The following is a 26,825-nucleotide window of genomic DNA, read 5'->3' on the forward strand; positions in this document are numbered from 1 at the left end:
CCTTTTCTCTATATATGGGTATTTCATATCTTATAACATTAAGCAATATAATAGCTAACAATAGTGATATAACGCATTCTTGTCTTAGCCTTGATTTTAATCGGAATGCTTCTTGTATTTCAATGAAGGAAGATATTTGAAGCATATTTGGGGCTGGTTTAAGGGAGAGTAGCTTTGTCATGTAAGAAACTTCCAATTCATTTTAAAAAATTAAATCAGAAATGGCTATTGTATTTTATCAATTGTTTTCTTTTTTCTTTCAAGTTAACTTAAAGTATCATGCAGGTAAGTTTCCTAATAGTAAAGCATCTTTGCATCAGGAATATTTTGAGTTAACTGTCAAGCTGAACTTGGATGTCAGAATATTTTATTGAATATTTTGCATTGATACCTATATGAACAAAACTAGCTTACAAGTTTTTCAATTGCTCTGTTGTGTATGAGAATCAAGATAAGACAGTTGGCTTATAAAATTATTCCAGTCCTTTATAATATTTTTCTTTCTCTGGAATAATTTATGAAGCATAAGAATATGTATCTCTTGAAAATTTGAAATTATTTACCAGTAAAATTAACTGTTCTAGGAGCCATATATTTTCTTTCTTTTTCCTCTTGGAGGGATTTTTAAATAATTTTATAATTTTACTATAGTAGTACCCTACTTATTTATTGGTCAATTTGGATCATTCATCTTTTCTTATAAATTCATCTATTTACAAGGTTTTCAAGTATATCTGAATGGGATTGTACGTAATATTATCACTTTAATGTCCTTAACATTTATTGTTAAATCTTCTATCTCACTCATGTTCTTTTTTTCCTATTTAATGTTGTTTAGATTTATCAAATATTTATTTTATTAGCTTTCTTTTTCAAAGATCTGTTACAATTATCAACTTAAAGAATTTGGTTTATTCTGTTATTTTCAGTATGTCTTTCTACTCAATGTCTTTATGTTTCTGTTTCTTGATTTTCATACTTTGGTAAATTTATTTATTCTTTTAAAAAATAATGAGAGAACGTAAGGTTATGAGTTTGTTCTATCCTATGAATTCTCAAATTCATAGTTTAAATTTTGAAAAATTAATAAATAGCTTATCCTGTGATATTATTTTATTCTTTGACCCAACAGTTATCTTGAAGATGTTTTAAATTTAGTGGAGGGTTTTCACAAATTTGTTCTGTTATTAATTTTTAATTTTAACCAATTACGGCAGAGAATGTTTCTGAATTCTTTTTTAGGAGAATTTTTTAAGGCTTGTTTTATGACCTGCTTTTAAGTATTCTACAGATATATAAGATCAAAGAATCTTCTATGTTTATAAGAGAAACTAATATATAAATTAAACATTTAAAATTATGGTTTTAATTCTTTATGTTATTAATTACTTTGTGTCTCCTTGGTCTAGTTTAAGTTGACCGATGAGTTCATATTTCTTATATGCTGGTTTTAATCAACTTTGCATTGAATTTCTAAGAATTTCTTCTTTATGTGTTTTTAAATCTTTTTATTTGGTGTGCAACGTTTCAATTAGATGTCAGTTGCATTTTTTCATCAATAGAAATGGAACTTTTTAACATTTAGTACTTTTTGTCTTGAGTACTACTTAGGCTTTTTTGTTTATTTGAATTCTGACAAATATTTGCTGCTTCTTTGATTTTATCAGTTTTATGTCTTATTTTAGGTGTGTCTCTTGTTACTAAGATGTCTGCTATCATATTTTTTAAGGCAAAGTTGCTATTCATATCTTACAGAGAAATTTAAAACATTCATGTTTTTTGCCATAATTAATACATTTGATCTTATTTTGATTACCTCAGTTTTTTTTCTTTAGTTTTATTATTATTTTTAGTTTAATTTTTATTTTATTTTCTGTCACGGTGCTTCATTTGTTATTTGGAGTTTTTGGTTTCTTTACATGTCTCATTTGTTTATTTGTTTCATTTCTGCATGTTTGTGTTAATGTTTGCCAGGGATTTGGAAGTTTCATACATTGCTTTTAGTCCTTCAACTGGTAAGTACTATTTTAAATATATTCATTAGCTTTTCATTTTTAACACTCATAGTTGAGAGTATAATGATATTATTGAAGCACCCTTTCTCAATGAAATTTGTGTTAAAAAGAATGGGTTTCTATAGTTTTATAAACCCACCAAGACACATCTCATTTTAAGTCTTTGATACATAATTTTATAACAAATTTACTATTATTATAAAAATATTTCATACTCTGAAATGTTTTCTTTCAATACTATTTTGTATTTGTATTCAATTTCCTAACTGAACTTTTAAGTTATTCAGTCCATTTCATATTTAACTGGCTTCAAAATTCAGCAGCAATCCATTCACTTCATGATGTTCCTTTCCCTTAGTTCATTTTGATTAATCTCAACTGTCTTTTAGCAATTTTTTAAAGTTTATATGTGTGGTGTATCAGCTGAGTCCTTGTTCATCTGATAATGTATTTCTGTTGCCTTTACACATTGAAGGCATCTTCACTAACTAAATTTGTTACATTGCTACTTTTGGCTCAAAATTCTATTGCGGTTATTTAAATGTCTACTGAAATTTATTTCCAAATGGGGATGTTTTAAAACTAACCTGCTACTTGTTCTTTAACAAATAAATTTTTTTTGTCTTCTGCTTCATGCTTATAAAATTATTGTTTCTCTTTGTTATTTAGAAAAAATGACCAAGATATCTCTAGGGTGGGTCTCTTTTCATTGTTTTTCTTAGAACTGAGAAAACCCTCTCAATCTTGATTTCTCAGGGATTTCCCACCTCCATTTAACATTGCTTTAAATTATTTTCTTCTAGTTTTCCAGAAGTCTTGCGTTGTTCTTCATTCTCTGTCCTTCATATCCATTGTCTCTCTCATCCATTTAAGCTCCCGTGGCTTTGTCTCTGTTTTGCAAGAGTTTTGTGAGTTTCATTATACCTTGGTTTAATTTGCCAGTGGAAGCCTATACTTTCATCTTCTAATGTGAATTTTGATTTGTCACTCAAATGCTTTCTTACCTTGAGGAACCCCTCTTTGCATCTCACTCTGCTCTCCTTCCTCTTAGCCCTCTTTTCTGCTATAATTGTCTGATAGTAGAGACGGAACCTCAAGCTGGTCCCGAACTCTCAGGCTCAAGTAATCCTTCCCCCTTGGCCTCCTAAAGTGGTGGGATTACAGGCATGAGCCACCACGCCTGGCAAATTCTTACACACTTTTAAGGATGCCAAAGAATTTTCTAAAACCTTCTTCTGATTTTTACCATAAATCATATTTACAGGCTTACAATTATAGAACATTCATATTAATGTTTCTTTTTCTTTGTCCTGTAGCATCTTTATATGAGTCCAATATTGTTCCTTTTTTCTTCTGTGTATCTGTCCACCAAAGGAAAGCTATCCAGACTTTTATTTACTTAGCTAATAATGAGCGATTTTGATGCCATTCCAGAAGCTCACTGAAGCTGAACGCCAAGTGTCTTTCTCAGATCTACAGTGACCAGGAGTTTGTTATAAATAATTCCTGATCTTATTTCCTCTCTCTCTGTCTCTCTGTCTGTCTGTCTCTCTCTCTCTCTCTCTCTCTCTCTCTCTCTCTGTAGAGGGTGGTAAAAGAAAAACAAAAACAAAACAGGCTCAAGTAATCCTCCTTCCTCAGCTTCCCAAAGTGCTGAGGTTACAGGCATGAGTCAATGAACCCAGCCCCCCAGTATCTTCTAATATTTTTTATTTATCTCTCTTATGAGTGTTTCTCTCCACTGACCATTGTCACACTAGCGATTATGTATCTTTTAAAGTTTTATCTAGTATGACTTTGCTGGACCAAAATTGGGTCTTCTCCTCCCCGCTTCCTGACACTCTGATGTTGCACATGATAAAGTACAATCACTAGTGTGCAATCTTTCTAGGACTCTACTTGCAGCCAGCCTCATGAGGTGCTGTTGTGGCCACCTTCCTAGCTCAGGATGGAATGGGCAATTGCCTTCTGCCCTCTTCTGTGTAGTCACTTTTGGCAATTACAAAGTCTAACTGTATACAAAAGGTGAAGAAGGGGGTAGAAAGTAGATTGTGTTCAAACTGCCTAATAGGATACCCCATGAGAAATGGGATATCATTTCTCTCATTCTAGTTCTCAAAGCACGGTTTTGCAAATCCCTGAGATAACTCTGAGGAGGTCTGCAGAATAAAAATTATTTTCATGGTAATATGATATAATAATACTAAGTATTTTTTAACAATATTGACACATTATTTGCCTCTTCACTGTGTTGCCATTTGTATTCAGAATGCGAAACAATGGTGGAGAATATTGCTGGTATCTTGGTATAAATCCTATTAATGGTATCAAGTTACACAGGTAGTATTCATGAACTCACATTAAGATTTAAAAAAAGAGAAGACCGGTGTCACTTAAAAATGTCCTTGGGGCCGGGCGCGGTGGCTCAAGCCTGTAATCCCAGCACTTTGGGAGGCCGAGGCGGGTGGATCACGAGGTCAAGAGATCGAGACCATCCGGGTCAGCATGGTGAAACCCCGTCTCTACTAAAAATACAAAAAATTAGCTGGGCATGGTGGTGCGTGCCTGTAATCCCACCTACTCAGGAGGCTGAGGCAGGAGAATTGCCTGAACCCAGGAGGCGGAGGTTGCGGTGAGCCGAGATCGCGCCATTGCACTCCAGCCTGGGTAACATGAGTGAAACTCCGTCTCAAAAAAAAAAAAAAAAAAAATGTCCTTGATGGAATGGCAAAAATATTAATTTAAAAAAATTTAAAAAATTGCACCTCTTGCATACTTTTTTTTCTTTTCTTTCTTTTTTTTTTTTTTTTTTTTTTACTTTTCCTTAATATTCTGTGTGATGAACTGGAAAGTGCACAAAAGCACCTCAGCTGCATACTGAAATATAATGATTGTTTCAAGAAAAACACCTTGCAATCATTTAAGTTGCATTTGTGAGAACTGAGTGACAAACTGGTTTTGCAGTTTTTGGTATTTGACAGGCAGACTTTTTGAGGGGAAATGAATGAAGTCAGCCTGCAACTTCAAAGAAAACAACTAAAAGTATTTGTTGCCAATGATAAAATTAAAGCTTTCAAAAAGAAAAAAATTAGAAGTTTTGAAAGCTTATATCCACCACCAAAAGTTTAACAATTTCCCAGTGCAGAAAGACTTTTCTGTTAAAATAAGTGGTAATACTAACAAACCAGATTTTTTATATTGTGTATTAAAATATGTCAACACCTGGAATTGCTACATAATGCAGTGAACCAATAATTTCCAAATGACCAGGTGCGTGATATTGCAAAATTACAAATTGGTGCAAGATTCATCTAAGAGAAAAATAGGTCAATGGATTTTATCATAAACGAGTTCAAACAGTTTATTAACATGAGTTTTTAACTCTACATTGAAACTAAGCTTGAAAAAACTATCACTAGTCAGATTTTGATATGATATCAAAGACTAGCTGTGATTATCCTAAGAGGCTATCAAAATGCTCCTTCTCTGTCCAACTACGTATCTACATGTTTCTTGCTTTCTTCATAAAATTCAACCAAAGGAATATATCATACTAGAATAAACAAAGATGTAGATATAAGACCACAACTATCTCCTGTGAAATTCTATTAAAATGCCATTTTACTTATCGAATATAAAATAATACCACTCTTCTAAATTATTTTATTTGGAAAATATAACTTTTATAAAAATATTTATATTAACATATGAGTTTATGATTTAAGATGCATTAATACACAAATATGTTAAAATTTTCTCTGTATTTATAATTTAATAAATATCAATAGATATTAGCCATGTAAATGAATGCTCTTTGCAGTCTTCAATAAATTTTCTTTTTTAAGTTTAGTGATGGTGTCTATTTGCCCAGGCTGGAATGCAGTGGCTATTCACAGGCACAATTATAGCATCCTACATCCTCAAACTCCTGTGCTCATGTGGTCCTCCAAAGCAGCTGGGACTACAGGCATGCAACGCCACACCCACAGTCTTCAGTTAAGTTTGAAGAATGTAATGGAATCCTGAGATCAAAAGCTTTGAGAACCATCATTCTATTTGTGCAGAGTTTTTAGAGTTTCTGAACCAGCAATAGAAAGGGACAACTTTCTGCTTTCTGTGTCTAGCTATATAGCAGCGTTGGACTACCAGTTGCATTTTTCATTCACATTTTATCTATCTTGAAGGTAGTGAACATTCCTCCCATACTCAGACAATACATAGGTGGACTGTTGGACCTATATAGGGTTTTGTAAATTTTCATATATTTAGTTACTTCATATTTTGTAGTGAAAATTGAGCTTTTTTCTTTTAATTACATCACAAAATTCATCATTTTAAAGTGTATAATTCAGTAGTTTTTAGTATATTCACAATGTGTGCAGCCATTACCAGAATCAGTATTTCAACACCTCAATAATACCTTAAATATAACTGCCCTATCTCCTCATTCCCCTAGCCCTAAGAAACTACTAATTTTCTGTCTCTACAGGTTTACCTATTCTGGACATCTCATATGAATGGAATCTTACAATATATATGACTTTATCTGTCTGGCTTATTTAACTTAGTATGTTTTCAAAGTTTCATCCTGTTGTAGCATATATAAATACTTCATTCTTTTCTATGGCTAAATAATATTTCATTGTATGGACATATCACATTTTCCTTATCTATTCATCAATAGGTGAGTATTTGGGTTATTTCTGTGTTTGGCCATTAAGAATAATACTTCTGTGAACATTCATATACAAGTTTTTATATAAACCTATGTTTTCAGTTCTCTTAGAAATAGATTTAGGAGTATCATTTCTTGATCATACAGTAGCTATAGGTTTAATGCTTTGAGGAACCGTCAAACTGTTTTCCACAGTATCCGCAACATTTTACATTCCCACCAGCAATGTATGAGAGTTCCAATTTCTCCACATCCTTGCTAGCACTTGCTCTTTTCCATTTTTTAAAAATTAAAGACACCCTAGTGGGTATGAAGTGGTATCTCATCGCGGTTTTGGGAAACTGAGCATATTTTAAATATCATGAATGAAATCTGGTCACTCACTTTAAACAGCACAGGTAAGTTTCTAAAGCTTTTCAATCAATCCTTTCCCCTTGATTGTTTTCTTTGTTCTCCTGAGTCTCCTAGAAGCACATATACATTTATCTAAGAACTTAATTTAAAAGATCTCAACATTGCTTTCCTTTCCTAATTATCTTATCTCTAACCATAATACTTTAAAATTCTCTTCTTTGAAGCGTATGACTGAGTTCCTACATGAACACGTGAGATGATAGGCCACATCCTCCGAGAAGTCATTATAAAAATGATTAGACTGATTCATTAGTTCCACTCTGTTTTGTCACCGTTCCAAAAAGATATTGTATGAAAGCATTCCAAGAATCTTTATTTGCTGTGACAGCATCTTTCTAAAGGATGTGTATTTTTTACATTTTTATTTTCCCAAATCTTTGAGGCTATTTCTTAACCTTGTCAAGAAATTAAACACTTGGTCTTCAAACAATCCAGAGTGTTTTCATAAGAATAATTTTTAAATGAAGATTCTGGGTGTTCGTTTGTAGTCAGCAGCTGTCAGTATACAAATTAATAAAACTATCTGCCCAAGTGTAAATTACCCACAATTTAGATTTTATAGATGTTCCCTCCATCATTTGAGTTACATAAAAATGTTAATGAACATTTCCAATACAAAACTGATAAGTAAGTAAACCCATTTACACATCTAATCATGTAAAGAATAATTTATTCTCCTAATACTTTGCAAATATTAGAATCATCTAAATTTATTATTTGTAATTCCATGTTTTCATGTTGATAGATTCTTCATCTCCAATGTCTAGTTAAAATAACCATTAAGAGATTGAAAATGACTAAACACTAGAAACAAGAATGCAGAGTGATGGAACAAGATGATTTCCCAAATTCTAGGGGAAATGTACAACAATTGCAGTATCAGAGACTGGTAATGAATTAGAATCACTGTAGAAATGTGTTCCCAAAATGGGATCCTCTGTACTGTGCAGGGGACTGATTGGTTCATGCCTCTGCCTAACTCTACTCCTGATATACAGGGGTGCATCACTTAGAATCTTTCCCCTCTTCCCTCCTAATCTCATCCCCAACCCTCATAAGGGCTCCTCTCACTCTCCAAATTCATCCGGATACATTGCCTGGCTCCTAGTACAGAACTCACCAGGATGTTAATGTATTGTTCTCTGAGAGACTAAGTCAATGACAGAACTACACATAACTTGGAAAAGAGGATACAAGCTGAAATATGCTTCAGGTAGTAAATTTAAACAGGAGAGGAAGAATTAGGTGCTGTTTCTAGCTTAATGGAATGGTAAGAAAATCTAAGAGCTGAAGCAGGAGAGACATGAACTTTATCAGGCCTTAACAGTCTGGTACCTCCTGGGCCCCAGAGGTGGACAGGTTCTGTTTATTAACCTTTCTGGTCATCTAGGAGCCTGGTGGACAGAAGGAGAGCTGGAGACAATATTGAACTTCATCTGGAGGAATAACCAACACCCCATGTGGGGCCTCAACCTGTGAAGAATAGACTAGTAAAAACCACTTACTATAGAAATATCACAAATCACTAGAGAAGGAAGAGCTTTCCCAATTAACAATGCTAGGAAAAATGATTACTTGGACAACTGTCAACTGAAAAGCCTCACCTCACATTAAACACTAAAATAAATTCAGGCAGAATAAAGAGCTAAACACAAGTAAAACTACAAAAATAGAATTAAAATGTGAAAACTAGTCTTGGAATAGAAATGTATTTTTTAAGCATAGAGCAGTGGAAGGAATAAAAAAGGAAAATATTAATTAGTAAAAAACTATTGAAGTTTTACATGTTGAAAACACTATAAATACTTAGGAGGTAAATGAAAAGCCGACACTAACACCTGCAATGAACTAGATGTACGATGATTTAATGTCCTTTGCAAATTGAAAAAGAAAGACAATAAAAGTGTGTGGAGATGAGAAACAAAAGACATAAAAAGAAATAGAAAAAGATTTCAAAAATAAACTGACTAGTGTTAAAAGAAATTTAAATTAAACAGACAAAAATGATGATTTACCGTTTTTGCTATTCAAATTTTAGAAAAAAATTTTTAAATGGTTATTTTTGGTTTAAAATGGTGGTATAAAAATGGCCTTTCCCAATTACCATTTTTAAAAGCATACAAAAGTAATAAGGAGAATGAGAAACAGAAGCACAAATTCCATATTCAACAAAACAAGAAGATATCTAAAGCCCTGAACCACAAAAGCAATGAAAATATAACGTGATAAGGAAAGACTTTAAGAGAGGAAGCCACAACCACAGAACTCAGAAAATGCTACCAATGCACTCTTCTTCAAGATGAAGGGCTCATTCTCAAGTCAAAACCAACAATCATTACTTTTTAAATGGAACGGAGGGCAGCAGCTGATAGAGAAATGAATATTTTCTGAATCTCATTTGATTCCAATGAGAAGAGAAGAAAGGATCACACGGACAAGTTATATTTTCAGGGAGCATTTCACTGATAAGACAGAGTAAAGAAGCTAATTCTGTATTGTCAGCTTGTGAGCAACCTGGCCACCCTATGAAGGATCTCTCTGCACCCAAAGCGATCTTTTTAAATAGCAAACATGATCATGTAATTGTCTCCGCCACCAGAGACTCCAACCGTGCTTATGACTCTTCAGTGGCTTTTTCTTATCTTGAGGGTAATGAGTAATCATTACATGATCTCGTCTTTTCCATCTGTTACCCTCAACTTCGGCAACTTTTTTCATGTGCTCACACATGTATTCATATTCATGTTGAATATGTGTGTGAGCATGGTTTTGGTCTGCTTGCTCTTTTTTTTTTTAAGTTCCTCCAAAAAGCTTTGATCTTTTCCCTGTGCTCTGGTAGGAGCATTCTTCCTTCTTCCCCCACCCCTGCTGCAGCTGCAGCTCTCTCCTACTCAACTTTTGTGTGTCTGTTTAAGCATCCTTCCTCAAAGAAGCCTTTCCTGAGTCATTGCACATCCTTCCTCTTAATATTTGTCTCTTCCCACCATATATTCATGCATGTAGGGCCATTACCTGCATTCATTCATATTTACTTTCCATCCCTCAATTCCAGAAAATGAAATAAAACATGGTTATTTTAAAGGCATAAAAGATCCAGGATAAGCTGAACCTCTTTAGATTTTATTTATTCCATTTTATTTAATGTCATCCTAGAGTGGAGGTTTGAGTAGGTTGCTTAAACTTCCTGTGGCTTATTTGTCTCATCTATAAAATAGGAGCAATTACACTGTCCATGAGTGTTGTGAGGATCAGGGTTGATAAGAAATGTAGTAACCTTTTATAAAAAAACTATATCATACTAATTAATAGAATAATAATAATTATTATTCTCAAAAGGTATGATTTGTCTAATCATATATCTAAATGTAAGACATAGAAAGTATCTGTGTTAGTTTTGATACTAAGAAAAATATGAACTTTTTAATGTGTTGAGAGATTTTTGTTTTAATTTCTTTTTTTTTTTTGAGACTGAGTCTCATTCTTTTGCCCAGACTGGAATGTGGAGTGCAGTGGCATGATCTCGACGCACTGCAACCTCCACCCCCTGGGTTGAAGCAATTCTCCTGCCTTAGCCTTCCTAGGAGCTGGTACTACAGGCGTGCACCACCATTCCTGGCTAATTTTTGTATTTTTAGTAGAGATGGGGTTTCACCATGTTGGCCAGACTGGTCTTGAACTCCTGACCTCAAGTGATCCACCCATATTGACCTACCAAAGTGCTAGGATTACAGCTATGAGCCACCATGCCAGGTCTTTTTTTGTTAATTTCATTTTGTTGTTCTACTTGCCAGTGCTGATTTCCTTTAGGCCAGAGCCATGGAGTACTTCAAAACTATTTATATAGCCTGACAGACTGAGGAAAACTTTCTAAAACCCCCAGAAAAGTGGTAAAACTGATGGTAAAGAATAGGAAAAACATGGGCAATTATCTATAACGTAGGCTTGCAGGTTATACATGCCAATGTGCATGTGAACACACAGATGAAATATTCATTTCATATGTCCAGAAAAAAAGAACAGTTTATATTTTAAGTAACTCACTATTTACCTTAGGGATCTTCTGGGGAAAAAAGGTTGGTGGTGTTGGCAAATGTGTATATATATTTAATATATGTATGAAAGAAAAAGTAGGGAGAAGATAAAAAAAAACAGAAAGAAGGACAAAGAAGAAAGGAAGAAGGAAAAAGACAAGAATTATCAGGATTCTCTCCTAGAAAGTCCCTTATTGAACACAACTACCAGGGATCCAATGTAGAAAAGGCAATTTGGCAGTGAATGCGCTGTAAATTTCCTGTGTATGCTTACTTTCTGGAGCAAACATAAAAGGCCCATGTGATAAAGCTGCGATACAAAAATTTCTTGGATTCCCCTTCTTTATTTTGAGACCATTTCTGAAAAGGGAGCACTAAGCCTTTCTTCTTTCATCATCTTAAAGGGATTTTCATCATAGATTAGCTTTACTAAGGGCTTTGAAAGAATGGAATGCATTTTACCTCTTCAATATACTCCACTGCCACCCAAGTTTCTAATTCAGTAGATCTGTGGCAGCCCATAGAATGTGCTTTCCAATAAGTTCCCAAGTGATGCTGATGCTGCTGGTCTGGGGATCCTGACCTTCAAAAACTCTGAACGCCAACAGAAAGAACAGAAAACCTTAGAAGTAGAATCATGATTTGAAAGAACTAGGAGAATGGACAAAGCCAAGGTCAGTGTGGTTCTGGCACACACTGAGCACCCATAAAACTGAATGAATAAATGGATAAATGAATGACAGTTGTTCTCTTCTTCTGTATATGGCCCAAGGAAGAAGAGCACCATAATGACCAAGACACAGGCTTTGCTGTTAGAGACATCAAGTTTCAAATCTTGCCTCTCCACTTACTGGCTGATATGTTTTGGCTCTGTGTCCTCACCCAAGTGTCACCTTAAATTGCAATCCCCATGTGTCGAGGGCAGGACCAGGTGGAGGTAATGGGGGCCATTTTCCCCATGCTGTGCTCTTGATAGTGAGTGAGCTCTTATGAGATCTGATGGTTTTATAAGTGTCTGGCATTTCCCCTGTGTGCACTCATTCTCTCTCCTACCACCCTGTGAAGAGTTGCCTTCTGCCATGATTGTAAGTTTCCTGAAGCTGGCCTAGCCTTGCAGAACTGTGAGTCAATTAAACCTCTTTTCTTTATAAATTACCCAGTCTCATATATTTCTTCATAGCAGTGTGAGAACAGACTAATACACTGACTTTACAACATTTTACTACCATTTCATTTCTCTGGACCCAAGTTTTTCTCATATTTATATTGCAGTCACAGTATCTACCTTATGGAGTTGTTCTGAAGACTAAAAATAAGTTAAATAAGTTGTTAAATTGGCTAGGTATGGCTCCTGTAACACTGGAAAGACATACTATGGGATGCTTATTCTATGCTGTTGTTTCAAGGCTCCCCAAAGTTGCATAAGCTATGTGATAAGAAGGTATTTCAAGACTGGATCACCTGACATTCAAATAATCAGCAGTCAGCCCCCCAACACCTGCCTGTGATTGGTAGAAGAGGGCCTAGCCAGTTCAAGGTTCATGCATATGTGACAGGTGACTTGCTAAACAAATGGTAAGCATAGTTAATTTACAAGCCTCCCAAGCACACATTGTTGTGAATCACAAGGACACCCTCAGCTTCTGTAAGCAGAGAATAAATGGACCCTAGAGAAATAAACACTCGTGGATACACTATGTTTGAATAAAAATCTAGAGTCAAACACTTTTTCATAAACTTTCTGTCCACTTCTCCACCCACTAGATCCATTCCATATTGCTTCTGAGAACATGCCTGAGTAACTGTTTTAACAGAAAAATCTTTCTTTTGCAGGAAAGGATGGCAATCAAAATAAAAGGAATAGCTACACCTCAGTAAAAACATCTTCTCTAAAAGTCTCAAAGAATATTACTAAATGCCTTATTCAAACATTGTTCAATTCATACGCCAAGAGCTTTGGCTTTTTATACTTAAGTTAAATATTTCTGTAGAGTACATGTGAAAAGCTGAAGTAGAGAAATGTGATCATTCCTCAAGTGTCCTGATGTTTTCCTATCACATACCTCAGTGCCCTGAATATTATGTACATAGAAAGTAACAAGTAGATTTTTGAGCATTAGCCCTCACCAGCATTTTTCACCCAAATCTACTCAAACATATACCGTAAAATAAAAGACGCAAAACTAGCCAGCTCTACCACTTGCTCTTAAGCAAGAAATGGGAAGTGGGTTGTGATCAGTGATGTTGCTGTTGTAGATCAGTGCCTTTTGCCCCTTGCTGTCCTTTGCTTGTAGAACTCTGTCTATCAGAAACTCATTGTAAGTAATGATCTGAAGCTCATTTGCATTAAAATGCAAAATAATAAAAAGATTTAATTCTGTCTTCTCCTGGATGTCTAAGGCCCACTGCAGAGCACTGGGCTGGGCTCTACGAGGTGTCCTGTAGCATAGGCTGGGTGTGGTGGCCGGTGGGATCTAAGTGAATAATTCAAGATGCTACAGCTGATGGAGAAACAAAAATCAAAGTCAATGAATTGGTGGAATGAGCAAGTCACCAAATATTTTCTCCAAACAGTAGAGATAAAACTACTAGAAAAATGTATCAAAAGCAACCATTGCAGTGCCCTGGAAATTGACAAAATGCTTAGAACAAACTGATAAGCACTTATTAAAGAAAAACCATCGAATTTTCATAAGAACTGTGGGAATCTATGGTATTCTTGCCTGAGCTGCTCCCTTCTCTTCCCCCAGTTTTTTCTTCATGGTAATTCTAACATGGTAAATAACTAGCAGCTTAACTCTAGGAGGAAGATAACTTGATTTGGAGCAATAGTTGGACAATCCCATCCCCAGGAGAGATGTCAACAATAGCAACAATATCAAAGACATTTTGATGGAGGTGATGTGTACACACAGGGGAGACTACAAGTCCAAGCTATTCACATATCCCTGTCTTACCAGGAACCTCTGTGTTTTGCAGAGGAGATACCAGAAACTGCAAAACAGCCTGAACTATAAAGTGCCTGAAATATGAATGTGTTCCTGAATCCACATAGAGATCCATCAACTGAGGTGGGAGATCTTGTTGACTTGAAGTGTTTGGGCCCAATCTCTCACCAATCACTGGCTGACCATTAGGTTATGCAGAAATAGGACTCCTATGAAATCAGCCCTAAAAATATGAGCAAGGTTGGGGGGAAAGGAGTGCTAAGCAGAGAGTAGTGTCCACACATCATAGAGGAAAAAACCTTCGAAAGTTTAGTCCAAGCAATCTACTAAACAAAGATATATCATTTTTAAAACAATATTGGTAATAAACTCTGGAAGAAAAAGTCAGAATCAAGAGCTGCTATAATATGGCATCTTAAAATAATCCATCTTCAATAAAAATTATGAGTCATTCAAGGAAATGGGAAAGTGTTACTCATATTAAAGAAGGAAATTAGCAGTTAATAGACATTTCTCTCAGTGTTCTCGTATGCAAAATTTAGCAAATAACAACTTCAACTCAGTTTTATATATATGTTCAAAGAACTAGAGGAAATTAACAGTAAAGAATTAAAGTAAAGTATTATAACAATAATCTAAAAAAAATAGAGGATCTCAGTAAAGATATTGAAATTATATTTAAAATCCAAACGGGAATTCTGGTGCTAAAAGTACAATAAATAAAATAAAAATTCTACTTCAGGGGCACGCTGCCAGATATAACACAGCATAATTAAGTTGGTATTATGATTAAGTAAACTGTAATTACTTAAGGTACATACCCACAAGCCATCATTTTCTGACCTCTATGCTAAGCTATAAAACAAGTCTCAATAAATTTAAAGGATTGAAATCATATAAAACATGTTCTATGACTACAACAGAATTAAGTTAGAAATCAATGAAAGAAAGAAGTCTGATGAATCCCCAATTATTTGGAAATTAAACAACACACTTTTAACACCCATAAATGAAAGAAAATTGCAAAATATTTTGAGCTGAATTGAAAATCCAAAATATCAAAATATATATAGCATGCATCTAAAGCAGTGCTTAAAAGGAAGTTTATAGTTTATAAATAGAAAAATAGTGGCAAATCAATAATTCAAGCTTCCTCTTTAGCAAACTAGAAAAATAAGAGCAATCTAAACCCAAAACAAAAAAAAGGAAATAATATGAATTTACATGAAAATCAAGGAAATAGAAAAAAATAGAAAATTATGAAACCAAAAGGTGATTATTTGAAAAGATTAACAAAATTGATACATCTTCAGGTACACTAAAAAAAAAAAAGAAAGTACAAATTGCCAAAATAAAGAAAAAGAGTGGTAATATCAGTATCAAACCTACAGAAATTAAAATGAGTCTAAAGGGATATTAACAACTTTTTCCCAAGAAATTTGACAAATTACATAAAATGACAAATTTCTGGAAAGAAATGAACAAACTGACTCAAGAAGACAGGAAATTTATATAGATCTGAGATACCATCTCACACCAGTTAGAATGGCTATTATTAAAAAGTCAAAAAATAGATGCTGTGAATGTTGCAGAAAAAGGGAAATGCTCATACACTGCTGGTGAGAATGTAAACTAGTTCAACCACTGTGGAAAGCAGTTTGGTAATTTCCCAAAGAACATAGAACTACCATGCAACCCAGCAATCCCATTATTGGGTACATATGCAAAGGAATATAAATTTTTCTATCAAAAAGACATGCACATGTATGTGCATCATAGTACTATTCACAGTAACAGAGATATGGAATCAACCTAGATGCCCATCAACAGTAGACTGGATAAAGAAAATATGATACATATACATCATGGAATATTAGGCAGCCATAAAAAAGAATGAGATCATGTCTGTTGCAGCAACATGGAGCTAGAGGCCATTATTGTTAGGATACTAATGCAGAAATAGAAAACCAAATAATGCATTTTCTCACTTAGAACACATAGACACAAAGAGGAGAACAACGGACACTGGGTGCAGGGTGAGAGGAGGGTGAAAATTAAAAAAACTACCTATCGGGTAATATGCTTTTTACCTGGGTAATAAAATAATCTGTACACCAAACCCCAGAAGATGCAATTTACCTATATAACGAACCTGCACACATACCCCTGAAACTAAGATAAAAGTTTTTTAAAAAGAGAAAATTTGCGTAGACCTACAACCAATAACGTAATGGAAGTCATAATTTAAAACTCTTATAACAAAGAAAACCCTCATTCTAGATAGCTTCACTGATCAATTATATCAACTATTTAAATATCAATCCTTCAATACTGTTTCAGAAAACAGAGAAAGAGCAAAGCCTTTCTAAATCATTTTATGAGGCCTATTTAACAAAGCCAGCCAAAGACATCATTAAAAAAATTGCAGAATATGGAGACAAAAATCCTTTTAAAAATTAGCAAACCAAATCAATCAACAGTTTAAACATATTTCATACCACAACCAAGTGAGATTTATCCTAAGAACGCAAAGTTGGTTTAACATCTAAAAGTTATCTTACATGACCGTTTTACAGATGTAGAAAAAGAAAAAGCAGTTAACAAAATTCCACATGTATTCATGATTTAAAAAAAAAACTAACAGGAATCAAACAATTTCCTCAACTTCTACAGAAAAAAATATTAAGTGCATCTACATTGGAAAGGAAGAATTGTCAAAAACAATTAAAATTGTTTTTGTTGGCAGATGACATAATCTTGTATGGAGAAAAATCTAGCAATACACACACGCATCACACCCCTACTACAAAGTTGCTCAATAGAAGATCAATATATAAAAAATCTATTGTAGCTGCAAATACTAGTGATGAACAATCTGAAAATCCAACCAAGAACACAATTCTATTCACAATAGTATCAGATAAAATACTAATGATAAAACTAACAAAATGTAAGAGGTATACAATGAAAGCTACAAGTGCTGAGTGAAAGAAATTAAAGTAGATAAAGAAATAAGTGGAGACATATTCCCTCTTCATGGATTGGAAAACTTAACAGTGTTAAAATGGCAATTCTCCTTAATTTTATTTATACAGATTTAAGGCAATTCCTACAAAATTTTCAATAGGTTTTTTTTTTGGTGAAAAATGACAAATTGATCAATATATAAAATTTATACATAAATCCAGAGAGCCTGGAATAACCTGAATAATTTCCAAAAAGAAGAACAAAGTTGGAAGACTTGCACTAACTACCTAGTTTCAAAACTTGTTTTAAAGCTACACTAATCAAGACAGTGAGGCATTGTTATAAGTGTACTTATATAGATCAATGGAACAAAATGAAATTCTAGAAGTAAACAATTACAATTTTGGTCAATTAATTTTTGACAAAAATGTGGAGATAATTTAATGGGGGAAATGACAGTCTGTTAACAGATGATGCTGGGACAGTTGGATATTCATGTGAAAGAAAAAAAGAACTTAGACCTTTATCTCATGCCACACACACAAATAAACTCAAAATAGACCATAATCCTAAATGTTAGTAGTTTAAACTATAAAACTTCTAGAACAGCGGTTCTCATTCGGATGATTTTGTTTGCCACTGGACCTTTGATAATGTTTGGAGACATTTTCAGTTGTCATAACCAGTGAGAAGGGGCCAGGCAGGTGCTAATCGCATCTAGTGCTTAAAGGCCATGGATGCTCCTATGTATTCTAGAATGAACAAGACAGGCTCCCAGGACAAAGAATTATCCATCTCAAAATATCAAGAATGCTGCTATTGCAAAATCCTGATCTAGCAGAAAATATCAACATCGTGATCTAGAAGAAAAGCTCCGTGCCTTGGGTTATATAAGGAATCCTCAATGTGGCAATAAAGGCACAATCCATTTTTTAAAAAAGATTGTTAAGTAACTCTTGTACTTCAAATTAAACTATTAAGAAAACAAAAAGACAAGTCACAGATTGGGGGAAATATTTGAAAATCAGGTTTCTGACAAAGTGCTTGTATCCAGAATATGTAACAAACCCTTTGATTCAATAATAAGACAACTCAATATAAAAATGAGAAAAAAAATTTAAATATATTTTCACCAAACGAGACATACAAATAGCTAAAAGGCACAGGAAAGGATGCTTACTTCTTTAGTAATTTGGGAAATGCAAATTAAACCACAACGAGATACCACAATAAATCCATTACAATAGTTATAATAAAAAAATATAGATAATATCAATTTTTGGCAAGAAGGTGGAGAAACCAGACCTGTCATACATTGTTGGTGCTAATGTAAAATGGTACAGCCACTTGGGAACTGTTTAACAATTTTCAAAAAGGTGAACCATAAATATACCAATATGACCAACAAATTCCACTTCTAAGAATTTACCCAAGAAAAGTGAAAACATGTCTGTACAAATACTTGTATGTGCCTGGTGTCAGCCACATTACTCTTAATAGCAAAAGACAGGAAACGATCCAACTGTCTGTCAACTATGAATGGGTAAATAAAATGTGATAAAAATTAAAGTGGAAAATAAAAATGGATAAATAAAATATCTGGAAAAGGTCAATTTGTAGTGACAGGAAACAGATCTTTGGTTGCCTGGGGTAGGGGTAGGTGTGGAGACTGGCTACAGAGGGGAATGAGGAAACATTCTGGAATGAAGACAGTGATCTAAAACTGGTCGTAGACCAGTTTAACAAAAATCATTACACTGTACATTTTCAAAGAGGGAATGTATGGCATATAAATTATGCCTCAATAAAGATTAAAAAAAAAAAAGCTGAAGAGCCTAGTCCCAGGGTAAGAACACAAGCAATACTGAAAGGGAATTCAGAGAGATCAAGAAGGTTTATGGCAAACAGGCAGATACTGGAAAATGCCATAAAGTCTGCGAATGGCAATGTGCCTAGAATCTTGGCAGTGAGAGAGCATAAAGAACTATAACTTGCTGGAAACTCCTTCCCCAACACTCCTGGAATGAATGAGGCTGGGTTAGCCACAGGCTTGTGTATAGGAAGCTCTCATGCTTTGGGGCAAGTAAGGATGGGAGTGGGAATCCTACCCAGTAAGTCCTAGAGCTGACCAAGGTGCTGATAATTTCTCAGTTCAAGATGTAGGTTCGGGGTACGAATTCATGATGCTTACTGCTCTGAGGAATGGAAATGGATAGAGGAGTGTACTACTTCATAACCTCAGGGTTGATGGCCTTAAAGAATCTCAAGGAACATTATTGTAATGAGGTGGATACCTGTGTACCCAGAGAAGTCACTACCTAGAAGGCCACAGACTCCTTGTGCCAGTCTGTCTTAAGAAGAAGCATTGCAAAACTGATCAAATAAGATTCGCATCTGGTGAGGGTTCAGAAAGGAACAAAACCACGCCCCTAGAATGACCACAGATAAGAATTCACCTTTTGTGCCTTCAAAGAGGACTGATGGTAATTACCCTTTAATATGTTTCCCGGCTAAGCCAATCACCAGTAACAAAAAATATCACAGCCTTCTTACAAAACATCACATGGAAAAAATATCTTTTTTTTCTTTCTGTATGCTAACTTGAGCATATTTTTTCTGCAAAAAAATTGCTCATATTTATCAACTTATTCATGGGCTCTGTCAGCAATTTTTAGCCTGTGAGAAATGACATCCTGTGTTGACCACAACAACCTGTAAGAACAGAAATGGATTTCTAATTTAATCACATCACAGTATTGGTCAGTCTCAGAAAACATTTATTATTTCATGACGGAGGTGGCAATATTTTGAAAATCGCTTTATAAATCTGTATTGGTCTCAGCAAACTAACATCTTTTAATTTTAAATGAAAATGCTATGGTCTGCTCCTTCATTAAACACAATTGTCTCAAAATATCTCAAAGCATTTTATTGTCAAAAATGGAATGGGTAAGCTCCAGACAGAGTCTTTACATAAAATACATCTATAATCCCTGTGGAAGTAGAAATATCTGGACATGTATTATTATGTACAACAAATCTTAAATGTAATGTGTCTTAAAGCATCATGAAAGTCATTTGGAAAAAAAGGATGTAAACCTGGATTTTTTAGTTTCTCTGAATAAAGGTATTCCATAAATGGAAAATAAAATGGTAATGAAAGTCGACCCCATACATTCTTTAAAATTTTCTAATGGGTCACAACTTATGTACATTCTTTCTTCACTTCCAGATTCCTAGACTCTTGTGTGTAAGAATTTAGTAGGGTGTTCGTGCAAAATACACCCTTCAAGTACCTATGCCCAGGAGATTCTACTTCAGTGCATCTGAGACAGGAACTGGAAACCTGGCGATTCTGATACAGGGGTGTAAGAATCACTGCTTCTGAGGACTCTGGTGAACATTGGTGAAAGACAGATGTTATTTCGCAATGCTTTTGTACTTCAGCCTGGGGTATGGCAGCCTCCATGTAACAGAGCATTATGGGATTCCTGAAAACCTGGACAACTGAGGACCAAGAAGGCAGAATGGATTGAGACCACACCAAGCTAGCAACTTGAGGATGTTTTCCTTTGGATGATTCAAACAAGTATTCTAAAACCAAATCCACACCAGGTAACATCTGTTCTTTTATGAGTATTCAAACAAGACAGCTGCTAATAATAATTCCTTGATTACTGAACAACCATAATTGCTAGACAGCCTAAGGAATCTGTGTGGGCATTACATATTCTTTTCTGGTCATAAAATCCAGTTGGTGTGCAACTACTCCAGTGTGACACCTTATATAAGCTAGAAATCATGTCTTCACTTTAAACATTGTAAATCAATAAAATTACATTGTAGCCATTGACAACACATACAATTTTGCCTGTTTGATGCCCCATTACTGCAACAGCACTTGCCTTGGTTTGGAAAGCAGTCCTTCACTTCCCTAAATGAGTATTACAAGGGAGTTTCCCCCTCCTTGGTCTTCTTGCATTGAGGACATATTTATAGACAGAGAATAATGTCATGTAAATTTCTCTCATAAATAGTCTTTGCTACTTTATAGTGTTGGTGCCCATTCCTAGGTCAGATAGTGAAATTTCTAAGAGTTCCATTTTTTTCCCAATGTATTTTCTTACCATTTTTACATGAAAAGGTGGTGGAATTAAAAATTGCATTCCTGAATTAAATGTGTCATGTTAAACACAAGAATGTACAAAATATAACTTGTTAAAACTTTACTCCTATGATACAAATATAAAGCTTCTACCAGAATAAAATTAAGGAGGATGTCTTTTGTGGGATGTTAAGAAGCCTAACACTCCCCCATTATCCCTTCTGGGATCCAACTTACAGAGAACAAACACACACTCAAGAATCACTGGCCCAATGAGGATCAAATTGCCAGTGTTATTCATGTCCTGGCAGGTGTCTCCAAATCTTCCAAAGGCAGGGCCTCTGATTGGAGGATGCAGCATAAGAGACAGCCTGAGACAAAAGAGAAGATTTCTATTCTCTCTGCCTCAATTAAAAACAGGTCAGTGTGCACTGAAAGCACAACTTAGCCATCCACATAGAATTGAAAAGGTGAAACAAAGAGCGAGCAAGCATCTTGATGGGCCTCCAGCAGTCTCTGATAAGATCTGTTTACCACCTGGAGATTGACAGTGCAAGGTAAGCCCCTCTAAAGAGGTTGACATTAAGGGGAATAAACCTGGCCTGAGGTCTACACTATTTGTTGATGAATGTGACAGTCAGCATAGGCTAGGTCATGTTGCAGTAACAAACAACTTCACTTCAAAATCTCAGCAACTGAAAACAGCATTTTTGTCTTGCTCATGCTACATGTCAAACATGGGTTGGCAGCAGGGCTCTGTTCACTCTCGTCACTCAGAGACCCTGCTGACAGAGACATGGATCTCAGCACATCCTTCCATGATCACTGCAGCTGAAGGTCTCACCATCCCAATTGAATGTCCTGGCTATACAGTGACATACATCACTTTCCCCCCACAATCCAGTGGCCAGAACTCATCCAACAGTTCCTCTTCTAGAGGGCGGAGAAGTACAATCCTTTCATGAACCAGGAAGCTGTAAACAAACACTAGTATGTATGCCACAGTAGGGAGTAGCATTACAGGAGTCACCATTCATTTCATTTTTTCTTTCTATTTTACAGGTTGACCACTCACATTTTTAACTGGTCATTTTCTTCTGATTCCTTTGATGTCTTACTTACATAGTCTTAATGGGCATTGAAATGGAACTTCCATAAAACGATAGGCATGGAAAACAAATTTCCTCTGTTCCTCCCACACCCTTTCCTGCCCATACTTCAGAGTATGTATCCAAGAAGCCAAGAGGCTATGTCATAGGAAACTATCAGTTTCAACACTGACCACACATTTATAAATCTGGCCCAATAAATGCTTGTGCATTCACCAGGGATTTGAAGTCTTTGCTTCGAGCTCTATACCTAATCTGATATCTCACCAAGTCAAGCCCCAATCAAACTTCTGGTTTCATACAATGACTTCCAAACGTACTCTCCACCAAACCCTCAACCATCACTCAAAAACTGAAAATGCAAATTTGTGGACATACCTTTCACGGGGTGCTATATTCAGAAGAATTTCAGGACCAGAGCCGGGATACCACATGCATCTCAAACCATTTGTTTTACTTGGGACTATCAACTCACGTGCAAACCATTTGTTTTACTTGGGACTATCAACTCACGTGCAAACCATTTGTTTTACTTGGGACTATCAACTCACGTGCAAACCATTTGTTTACTTGGGACTATCAACTCACGTGCTGATGATTCTTAACCCAACATACCTCCATTCCTAACTTATTTGAGTAATTGATAGAGTTCCAATATCCATTGAAATAATTAGGATTACTTCGGATCACTATTGTACCTTTCTTTTCTTTTTGCAATTATGGAGAGTGTCTATAGTGAAGGAGTAAAGAAAAAATATAGTCTCTTTTTTTTCCTTTAAGTGAATTCAATTAGTTGATGCATCCATAAAGGAGCTCACCTGTACTTCATAAAATTAAAGATGTAGGCAGCTGAGGACATAGATGACAAAGTCAGATTTCAATGGAAATGGACTAATAAGCCTTCTTTACTATTGATTCTTTTCCTTTTAATAAATTATGGAGAACACAATGAGTCTCCAAGAATCAAGGAAATTAAATGTGATGCCAGTATTCTGTAGCCTCTTGTATCTGCCAGTCCCAAACAAAACTTTTGACCGTGGTAAAATAGGAAGAGAAATGTCGAGAAAATCAGATAGAGAGTAATGGAATCATGGAACCAATAAACTACAAATTAGTAGAGAAAGGGACACCCCAGAGGTCCTAATCTGGACTTGAGTCAATATTGTGATACAATTGTCCAGCAAAACGTATGTGAATTCAAACTGGCTTGAATCCATGCCCTAAATCCATGTATTTATAAATGACTTCTTCCCTGGGAACAAAGAGCACTTCCTAAGCAGTTTTGTCTTCCCTCATCATTAAGCACCCACGGTTTCCCCTTCTTTGTCTCTGTGGTGACCTAATATTCCCTGTCTACAGAAGGAGAGAAAGGAGTAAGATTTGTCTCATATGCCTGAGACAAATCACAAAGATACAACTAAAGTCAGCCAGGTACCGTTACTTCCAGTGGGACATATTCTACACTGGCCAAGATTTAAATATAAAAATGTAAGAGTTAAGTAAGGTGTCAGCAAAAACTAAAGTGGGTATGGATGATAAGGCAAAAGTTTCAGCAGTTAGCAGCATTACTAAGGAGGTTTTCAAAGGGATGCACAAGAAAGAATGAACCCCACACTTAATTCCAAGGTTATAATAAAGTCAAGACAGATTGAAAAATGAGAAGACATTTCCTCAAGATTCAAATTGTCTTAAGGCTAAATTTTTAGAGCTCTAAATGCCGTTTGTATGTGTGTTATGGTGGGGGCTTCGGAAACAGTCTTTGCTATCAATCATCCTTAAGACTAACTTAAAGCTTTTGTGATTCAAATACATTTATTCTAAGCAAAATAAAGTTACCATATTCTTTTAAGAATAGAGGCCTTAAATGTTCATAGGAGTGTTTAAATTTCTTAGAAGCAGGCAGTTCAATTTTCCTTTGAAACAAATCCAAATTTTAATATACAATGGAAACTAGGTGACATAAATGATGGAAAAGTATAGTATACCAAAGAAAAGGGCATGTCAAAAAAAATTTGATCTTGTACCCGTATGTTGGTGGGACAGAGTAAGTCCTCCAGACTGTTCTTACAAATGGAAGAAATAATCCTATGAAAAAAGAGAGGAACTCCAGGGTTGGCAAACCATTCTATTTCTTAATTTTTGAATGCTCAGTTAAGCTACAGCTGCTACTGGTCTGTGACCAACACACATTCATTCAACTGGTCCCTTGAGTAGATTACCTTCTTCAAGACCATCAACATAAACCTACTACGTATTTGAATTTGGGGAGATTTTTGGAAAATAGCTTATTGCATGTTTCTTGTTTGCTTTAACTAACGTGGGGTGGTAAATGATGCGGGGGATGTTTTATTGACCCTTGGCCTTCAGACAACTAGAAAAGTATCCTAACTTCCACCAATGGTACCGCCGAACAATCAGGACAATGGTGCAAAGAACCTCTCCGAAGAGCAAGTCAACCAAAACCTCTCCTTAGAACTAGCCTGTTTTTGAAAAATATCAACAAACATGACTTGATCTGTGATACTGAAAGTGTGGACAGGGTGTCTCCCAATAAAAAATGAAAACATATAAATACAGAGTAAGATCCTGTACCTCTTTATCTGCCTAATACATTGCTGGAGACACAAAGGAGAATGCAAACGTTACTAGAAAGTGAGATTTTTCTCAGAATAGTCACAATAAATGCCTTTTCAAAAAAAAAATTAAGACAAAAAAGAAGACAGGCTTCATCTCTGAAATCATAGAAAAGCCAGTTTTGGCCTAAGATGTTGAAAAAATGGCTCATGAAGAGTTTGGGTAAAAATATGACCCCTGTGATGTTGCCAAGGTCTCTGAGACCAGGGTGCTGCTGAGTGAATGCTGGCTGCATAAGTTAGAACAGCTAAGGGGACACTTTAATTTATGTGCTCAATTTTTCTGAGGTCTCAAAAAAGAAAAAAAATGAAGGTGGGGGAAAGGGATGAATGAGGTTAATTTTCAGGGTGGCACATTCAGGGATGCTTTGGAGATTAAGGGTTTTTCCATTACCTCAGTATCCTCATCTGAGGGAAAAGTGATTTCGTAGGAAGAAGCATCTCACTGGAAGTCTTAATGCACCCTGCCCAAAAGGCCTCAGGGTCTTTAAACAGCAACTGAGCCTCTCAAATTCATTTTTCGAATAAGGATTATGTAAGAAAGATTTCAAAATCATAATCAATAAGAGTATGCTTTATATCAGGGTAATTAAGTAATCAGTATATAAAACCCCCGTGACATGCAATTTACCTATATAGCAAATTGTACCCCTGAACCTGAAATAAAGGTTTAAAATAATAATAATTATAAGAGGTACTCTTTCATCTCACCATGGACCTACAAGTTAAAATACTGGGACACTATCAGTTAAATGAAATGATAAATATAAGAGGCTCAAATTTCATGTAAAATATGCCAAATATAAAATGACATATAAATTCATATGCATCAAATGTATTTTTCCATTTACTAAATATTCCTTCTTGTAATGTAAGACATAAGATTTTTTATTTTATTTTATTTTTTATTGCATTTTAGGTTTTGGGGTACATGTGAAGAACATACAAGATTGTTGCATAGGTACACACATGGCAGTGTGATTTGCTGACTTCCTCCCCATCACCTATATCTGCCATTTCTCCCCATGCTACCTCTCCCCAACTCCCCAGAGAAAACTTAAGCATTCTCTTCCTTTCACAAATAAACTTATTCTGTAAACTAAGAATCATAACTAAAATTTTTTGAAACTTCCCCTTCATCTCATTTTTAAATGGCATATGTCTTATAGAGTCACTGATAAAGCAAAGAAAAAAACATCCTGCCTTAAAAGTTAAATTTTGTATTTAGTATTATGTAGACTAAATGAAAATGGCATCATTCATGACAATTAATTATAATTAAACCATTCTTTCCATACTTTTCAGGGGTTTGCATAGTATTTCTGATTCCTGAGATTGATGGTTCGACCCAATGGAAACATATTCTAAAAAGTTATTTTCGGTAGCTTATTTCTGAGTTGTTTGTGTACTGTTATAATTAAATAAATAAATTCAAAACAGTTTGGCTAAGAACTCTAATCATTCCTGCTGCACAAAAGTCTAGAGATGATTGAAAGAAGATCAGGGATAAGGATGATAACGTCAACCAAAATACTACATCTGGGCCCTACATACAAAGACCCATCATCACAGACAGAGAGAGCCTGTACTCCTTGTGAATGTCCCGCATCCTGTAGGCAAAGCCTCCACCTGTTCTCAGCATGCCCCTCCTCTCCCGCATGCCTCTTATTCTTCAGGGGGCATTTTTCCTATATGGGCAAATAAATTTAGATCTCGGTACAGCTGTACTAGTGACTTATGTTATTACAAATATACTCAATTAGCTCTTTCTTTAAAAAATGTTTATTTGAATGCAAAAGGCTGCCAGAACCTGTGGCAGAGGGTGTGAACTCTGTTTTCTGTCACGGGTCAACGGTGATTTCAACTTATTTCCTCTCATCTTCTTTTACTAAATTAAAACCCTTGAAGTTCAAACTAAATTAAGTTCA

At 35.2% G+C, this 26,825-nt stretch overlaps 1 protein-coding gene across 5 annotated transcripts in view; it reads right to left on the bottom strand.

Annotated features, from left to right (window-relative positions):
* The window catches only part of POU6F2 (POU class 6 homeobox 2), a 469,840-nt gene that overhangs the window by 394,903 nt on the left and 48,112 nt on the right, over window positions 1–26,825 (bottom strand). The window contains exon 2 of one of the 5 annotated variants that reach the window (XM_032244452.1): window positions 24,289–24,349. The exons of the other annotated variants lie outside the window; for them this stretch is intronic. The gene's annotated coding sequence lies outside the window, so the exon portion shown is untranslated. The remainder of the gene's footprint in view (window positions 1–24,288; window positions 24,350–26,825) is intronic. 5 annotated transcript variants of the gene reach the window in all.

Source organism: Sapajus apella, unplaced genomic scaffold (assembly GCF_009761245.1).
Source record: "Sapajus apella isolate SASKATOON/1434 unplaced genomic scaffold, GSC_monkey_1.0 scaffold54, whole genome shotgun sequence".
Lineage (NCBI taxonomy): Eukaryota > Metazoa > Chordata > Mammalia > Primates > Cebidae > Sapajus > Sapajus apella.